This window comes from Hemiscyllium ocellatum, assembly GCF_020745735.1.
Source record: "Hemiscyllium ocellatum isolate sHemOce1 chromosome 15 unlocalized genomic scaffold, sHemOce1.pat.X.cur. SUPER_15_unloc_12, whole genome shotgun sequence".
In the NCBI taxonomy this organism is placed as follows: Eukaryota; Metazoa; Chordata; class Chondrichthyes; order Orectolobiformes; family Hemiscylliidae; genus Hemiscyllium; species Hemiscyllium ocellatum.
The window spans coordinates 446,179-453,678 of record NW_026867448.1 but is presented as its reverse complement, the minus strand read 5'-3'; positions in this window follow the sequence as shown (position 1 = coordinate 453,678).

The window sequence follows — 7,500 nt, the reverse complement described above, 5'->3', positions numbered from 1 at the left end:
CAAAGCTTTGAGCGAATGTCAAAAGCTTTAGACTTCCGCGAACTCTCCGGCTTGCACTGAGACGCGAGGTCGATGTGCTAAGCACCACGGGGCCCCTTTCGCCTGCAGGTCCCGAGCCGCCAACATGTTCTTAGTATCGTGTTCTCCAAACCTGGGTGACGGGCACCGCAGGGAGGCAGAGCCATCGCACTTGCCGGGTGGCAGAGGAAGGACCGGACTATGTACAATAGCGGCCAACGACTCCCAGAGCCGGTAGTGCGGCGTCTGCTCTCAGCCTAAGAGGCTTCTGGGAGTGCTCAGGCAAGGGTCAGCCTGCACCCTTGCTGGCAGCACCCAGGGGAACCAGGACGCTTGCATCTCTCGCCTTCATTTTCGACACAAACGCCTGAGGAGGGAAGCCAACCCTCCGTGTGTCAAGAGACCGTCCCCGCCCCGGCCTCCGACTGATTCTTAGAACGGACGGAAAGAGTCAGGCAAGCCTGTTAAGACTTCCGCGAACTCTCCGGCTTGCACTGAGACGCGAGGTCGATGTGCTCAGCACCACGGGGCCCCTTTCGCCTGCAGGTCCCGAGCCGCCAACATGTTCTAAGTATCGTGTTCTCCAAACCTGGGTGACGGGCACCGCAGGGAGGCAGAGCCATCGCACTTGCCGGGTGGCAGAGGAAGGACCGGACTATGTACAATAGCGGCCAACGACTCCCAGAGCCGGTAGTGCGGCGCCTGCTCTCAGCCTAAGAGGCTTTTGGGAGTGCTCAGGCAAGGGTCAGCCTGCACCCTTGCTGGCAGCACCCAGGGGAACCAGGACGCTTGCATCTCTCGCCTTCATTTTCGACACAAACGCCTGAGGAGGGAAGCCAACCCTCCGTGTGTCAAGAGACCGTCCCCGCCCCGGCCTCCGACTGATTCTTAGAACGGACGGAAAGAGTCAGGCAAGCCTGTTAAGACTTCCGCGAACTCTCCGGCTTGCACTGAGACGCGAGGTCGATGTGCTCAGCACCACGGGGCCCCCTTCGCCTGCAGGTCCCGAGCCGCCAACATGTTCTAAGTATCGTGTTCCCCAAACCTGGGTGACGAGCACCGCAGGGAGGCAGAGCCATCGCACTTGCCGGGTGGCAGAGGAAGGACCGGACTATGTACAATAGCGGCCAACGACTCCCAGAGCCGGTAGTGCGGCGCCTGCTCTCAGCTTAAGAGGCTTTTGGGAGTGCTCAGGCAAGGGTCAGCCTGCACCCTTGCTGGCAGCACCCAGGGGAACCAGGACGCTTGCATCTCTCGCCTTCATTTTCGACACAAACACCTGAGGAGGGAAGCCAACCCTCCGTGTGTCAAGAGACCGTCCCCGCCCCGGCCTCCGACTGATTCTTAGAACGGACGGAAAGAGTCAGGCAAGCCTGTCAAAGATTTGAGCAGATGTCAAAATCTTTTAAGACTTCCGCGAACTCTCCGGCTTGCACTGAGACCCGAGGTCGATGTGCTCAGCACCACGGGGCCCCTTTCGCCTGCAGGTCCCGAGCCGCCAACATGTTCTAAGTATCGTGTTCCCCAAACCTGGGTGACGAGCACCGCAGGGCGGCAGAGCCATCGCACTTGCCGGGTGGCAGAGGAAGGACCGGACTATGTACAATAGCGGCCAACCACTCCCAGAGCCGGTAGTGCGGCGTGCGAGGTCTGCTCTCAGCGGAAGAGGGTTTTGGGAATGCTCAGGCAAGGGCCAGCCTGCACCCTTCCTGGCCGCTCCCACGGGAACCAGGCTACTTGCAATCCTTTCCCCCAATAGCAAGTGCCTTTTGGAGGGACGGCCGGAGTCAACGTGGGGTTTGCCCGCCCTCCAAAGTGTCAAGAGACCGCCGCACAGGCCTCTGACTGATTCTTAGAACAGGCAGCAAGAGTTGGGTAAGTCTGTCGAAAATTTGACAAAGTGTCAAAAATTAGACTTCCGAGAGCTCTTGGGCATGCACACAGGCCTGTCATTCAAGTGCTCTGCCCGCGGAACCGTTTTTCGGATGCCTTTCAAAGTGGTCCCGCGCCGCCATTTTGTTCTAAAAATCGTGTTCCCAGAAATCTCCGGGTACCCCGCCAACCTCACTGTGTCACAATGTCAAGTGGCACTGAATGGGTCTGAATTTCAAATTCGACTGCTTCGCTCTGGAACTCGAACCCGGCAAAACCGTTTGGATTTTTCCCGGTCCAGACTTCCGCGGCAGACAAAGTTAAAGTTTTCGGGCTGCAGACTCAAAACGACATCTGGCCAACCGCCGGGCTCAATTCGCCCAGTTCCTCCGGCACTTCGGAACTCATGTTCGGCATGAGTTTTTGAATCTTTCCCGATGCTTCGGCATTTTCCTCCGCTGACACTTAGAATATTTTTCACACTTGGCCGAAAATTTTTCTAAGTTTTTCTGGTTACTGATTTCTTCTTTTCGGGCATTTTTCTAAGTTTTCTTGGTTACTCATTTCTCATTTTCAAACATTTTTCTAAGTTTTTCTGGTTACTGATTTCTTCTTTTTGGGCATTTTTCTAAGTTTTCTTGGTTACTCATTTCTCATTTTCAAACATTTTTCTAAGTTTTTCTGGTTACTCATTTCTCATTTTCAAACATTTTTCTAAGTTTTTCTGGTTACTGATTTCTTCTTTTTGGGCATTTTTCTAAGTTTTCTTGGTTACTCATTTCTCATTTTCAAACATTTTTCTAAGTTTTTCTGGTTACTGATTTCTTCTTTTTGGGCATTTTTCTAAGTTTTCTTGGTTACTCATTTCTCATTTTCAAACATTTTTCTATGTTTTTCTGGTTACTGATTTCTTCTTTTTGGGCATTTTTCTAAGTTTTCTTGGTTACTCATTTCTCATTTTCAAACATTTTTCTAAGTTTTCTTGGTTACTCATTTCTCATTTTCAAACATTTTTCTAAGTTTTTCTGGTTACTGATTTCTTCTTTTTGGGCATTTTTCTAAGTTTTCTTGGTTACTCATTTCTCATTTTCAAACATTTTTCTAAGTTTTTCTGGTTACTCATTTCTCATTTTCAAACATTTTTCTAAGTTTTTCTGGTTACTGATTTCTTCTTTTTGGGCATTTTTCTAAGTTTTCTTGGTTACTCATTTCTCATTTTCAAACATTTTTCTAAGTTTTTCTGGTTACTCATTTCTCATTTTCAAACATTTTTCTAAGTTTTTCTGGTTACTCATTTCTGCTTTTCCAACGTTTTACTAAGTTTTGCTGGTTACTGAGTTCACACTTTTAAACATTTTCGGGCATTTTTCTACGTTTTTCATGTTACTCATTTAGCACTTTCAGGCACTTTCCTATGCTTTCCTGCTTACTGATTTCACACTTTTAAGCATCTTCGGGCATGTTCCCTAAGTTTTGCAGTTCATTCGTTTGGGACAGTCAGGCAACTTTCCTAAGCTTTCCTGGTAACCGAATTCACATTGTTGAGAACTTTGGAACCCTTCCCTAAGCTGTGCTGGTTACTCACTTTACCTCTTCAGACACTTGCCCCCGTTGTGACAGAGACCACTTCCCGACTCGGGAAATGCACCAAATTCGGCCTGAACTCAGAGGGCAGTCCCCCCTCGAAGGCGTGGAAGTCGGCAGAATCGACGGGTCAAATCCGGCTGAGCTACCCGGCTTGGAAGCCTCAAAGTCGGTATGAGCTGTCAGGTTCACTCCCATCCCCGTTTGGACCACTTCCCGACTCGGGAAATTCACCAAATTCGGCCTGAACTCAGAGGACAGTCCCCCCTCGAAGGCGTGACAGTCGGCAGAACCGCCGGATCAAATCCGGCTGAGCTACCCGGCCCCGAAGCCTCAAAGTCGGTAAGAGCTGTCAGGTTCACTCCCATCCCCGTTTGGACCACTTCCCGACTCGGGAAATTCACCAAATTCGGCCTGAACTTATACAACAGTCCCCCCTCGAAGGCGTGACAGTCGGCAGAACCGCCGGATCAAATCCGGTTGAGCTACCCGGCTTGGAAGCCCCAAAGTCGGTAAGAGCTGTCAGGTTCACTCCCATCCCCGTTTGGACCACTTCCCGACTCGGGAAATTCACCAAATTCGGCCTGAACTTATACAACAGTCCCCCCTCGAAGGCGTGACAGTCGCTAGAACCGCCGGATCAAATCCGGTTGAGCTACCCGGCTTGGAAGCCCCAAAGTCGGTAAGAGCTGTCAGGTTCACTCCCATCCCCGTTTGGACCACTTCCCGACTTAGGAAATTCACCAAATTCGGCCTGAACTTAGAGGAGAGTCCCCGCTCGAAGGCGTGGAAGTCGGCAGAATCGCCGGGTCAAATCCGACTGAGCTACCCGGCCCCGAAGCCTCAATGTCGGTAAGAGCTGTCAGGTTCACTCCCATCCCCGTTTGGACCACTTCCCGACTCGGGAAATTCACCAAATTCGGCCTGAACTTAGACAACAGTCCCCCCTCGAAGCCGTGGCAGTCGCTAGAACCGCCGGATCAAATCCGGTTGAGCTACCCGGCTTGGAAGCCCCAAAGTCGGTATGAGCTGTCAGGTTCACTCCCATCCCCGTTTGGACCACTTCCCGACTTAGGAAAATCACCAAATTCGGCCTGAACTCAGAGGGCAGGCCCCCCTCGAAGGCCAGGCATTCGGCAGAACCGCCGGGTCAAATCCGACTGTGCTACCCGGCCCCAAAGCCTCAAAGTTGGTATGAGCAGTTAGGTTCACTCCCATCCCCGTTTGGACCACTTCCCGACTTAGGAAATTCACCAAATTCGGCCTGAACTTAGAGGAGAGTCCCCGCTCGAAGGCGTGGAAGTCGGCAGAATCGCCGGATCAAATCCGACTGAGCTACCCGGCTTGGAAGCCCCAAAGTCGGTATGAGCTGTCAGGTTCACTCCCATCCCCGTTTGGACCACTTCCCGACTTAGGAAAATCACCAAATTCGGCCTGAACTCAGAGGGCAGGCCCCCCTCGAAGGCCAGGCATTCGGCAGAACCGCCGGGTCAAATCCGACTGTGCTACCCGGCCCCAAAGCCTCAAAGTCGGTATGAGCAGTTAGGTTCACTCCCAAACCCGTTGGGACCACTTCCCGACTTAGGAAATTCACCAAATTCGGCCTGAACTTAGACAACAGTCCCCCCTCGAAGGCGTGACAGTCGGTAGAACCGCCGGGTCAAATCCGGCTGAGCTACCCGATTTGGAAGCCTTCAACACAAAACCCATCCGGCAATGCCACTCAAAAAGGGCCCAAATTCAGAAACACCCCCTTCAATAGGTACCACTTCCTCGGAGACACTACCGGGACACGCTCCCCTCGGCGAAAATTAAGCCCCCACCACTAACTGAAGCCAACCGCAGCCCCAACTTCAACGGAGAAATCAGTAACCAATTCAAAAATGCACTTGGTTACTGATTTGTACTGCTTCAAAAATATTCTAAGTGTCGCTGGTTACTGATTTGTACTGCTCCAAAAATATTCTAAGTGTCGCTGGTTACTGATTTGTAATGCTCCAAAAATATTCTAAGTGTCAGTGGTTACTGATTTGTACTGCTTCAAAAATATTCTAAGTGTCGCTGGTTACTGATTTGTACTGCTTCAAAAATATTCTAAGTGTCAGCGGTTACTGATTTGTACTGCTTCAAAAATATTCTAAGTGTCAGTGGTTACTGATTTGTACTGCTTCAAAAATATTCTAAGTGTCGCTGGTTACTGATTTGTACTGCTTCAAAAATATTCTAAGTGTCAGTGGTTACTGATTTGTACTGCTTCAAAAATATTCTAAGTGTCGCTGGTTACTGATTTGTACTGCTCCAAAAATATTCTAAGTGTCGCTGGTTACTGATTTGTACTGCTTCAAAAATATTCTAAGTGTCGCTGGTTACTGATTTGTACTGCTTCAAAAATATTCTAAGTGTCAGTGGTTACTGATTTGTACTGCTTCAAAAATATTCTAAGTGTCGCTGGTTACTGATTTGTACTGCTTCAAAAATATTCTAAGTGTCAGTGGTTACTGATTTGTACTGCTTCAAAAATATTCTAAGTGTCGCTGGTTACTGATTTGTACTGCTTCAAAAATATTCTAAGTGTCAGTGGTTACTGATTTGTACTGCTCCAAAAATATTCTAAGTGTCGCTGGTTACTGATTTGTACTGCTTCAAAAATATTCTAAGTGTCAGTGGTTACTGATTTGTACTGCTCCAAAAATATTCTAAGTGTCGCTGGTTACTGATTTGTACTGCTTCAAAAATATTCTAAGTGTCAGCGGTTACTGATTTGTACTGCTTCAAAAATATTCTAAGTGTCAGTGGTTACTGATTTGTACTGCTTCAAAAATATTCTAAGTGTCGCTGGTTACTGATTTGTACTGCTTCAAAAATATTCTAAGTGTCAGTGGTTACTGATTTGTACTGCTCCAAAAATATTCTAAGTGTCGCTGGTTACTGATTTGTACTGCTTCAAAAATATTCTAAGTGTCAGTGGTTACTGATTTGTACTGCTTCAAAAATATTCTAAGTGTCGCTGGTTACTGATTTGTACTGCTTCAAAAATATTCTAAGTGTCAGTGGTTACTGATTTGTACTGCTTCAAAAATATTCTAAGTGTCGCTGGTTACTGATTTGTACTGCTCCAAAAATATTCTAAGTGTCGCTGGTTACTGATTTGTACTGCTTCAAAAATATTCTAAGTGTCGCTGGTTACTGATTTGTACTGCTCCAAAAATATTCTAAGTGTCGCTGGTTACTGATTTGTACTGCTTCAAAAATATTCTAAGTGTCGCTGGTTACTGATTTGTACTGCTTCAAAAATATTCTAAGTGTCGCTGGTTACTGATTTGTACTGCTCAAAAATATTCTAAGTGGGGCTGGTTACTGATTTGTACTGCTCCAAAAATATTCTAAGTGTCGCTGGTTACTGATTTGTACTGCTTCAAAAATATTCTAAGTGTCGCTGGTTACTGATTTGTACTGCTTCCAAAAATATTCTAAGTGTCGCTGGTTACTGATTTGTACTGCTTCAAAAATATTCTAAGTGTCAGTGGTTACTGATTTGTACTGCTTCAAAAATATTCTAAGTGTCGCTGGTTACTGATTTGTACTGACTCAAAAATATTCTAAGTGGGGCTGGTTACTGATTTGTACTGCTCCAAAAATATTCTAAGTGTCGCTGGTTACTGATTTGTACTGCTTCAAAAATATTCTAAGTGTCAGCGGTTACTGATTTGTACTGCTTCAAAAATATTCTAAGTGTCAGTGGTTACTGATTTGTACTGCTTCAAAAATATTCTAAGTGTCGCCGGTTACTGATTTGTACTGCTTCAAAAATATTCTAAGTGTCAGTGGTTACTGATTTGTACTGCTCCAAAAATATTCTAAGTGTCGCTGGTTACTGATTTGTACTGCTTCAAAAATATTCTAAGTGTCAGCGGTTACTGATTTGTACTGCTTCAAAAATATTCTAAGTGTCAGTGGTTACTGATTTGTACTGCTTCAAAAATATTCTAAGTGTCGCTGGTTACTGATTTGTACTGCTTCAAAAAT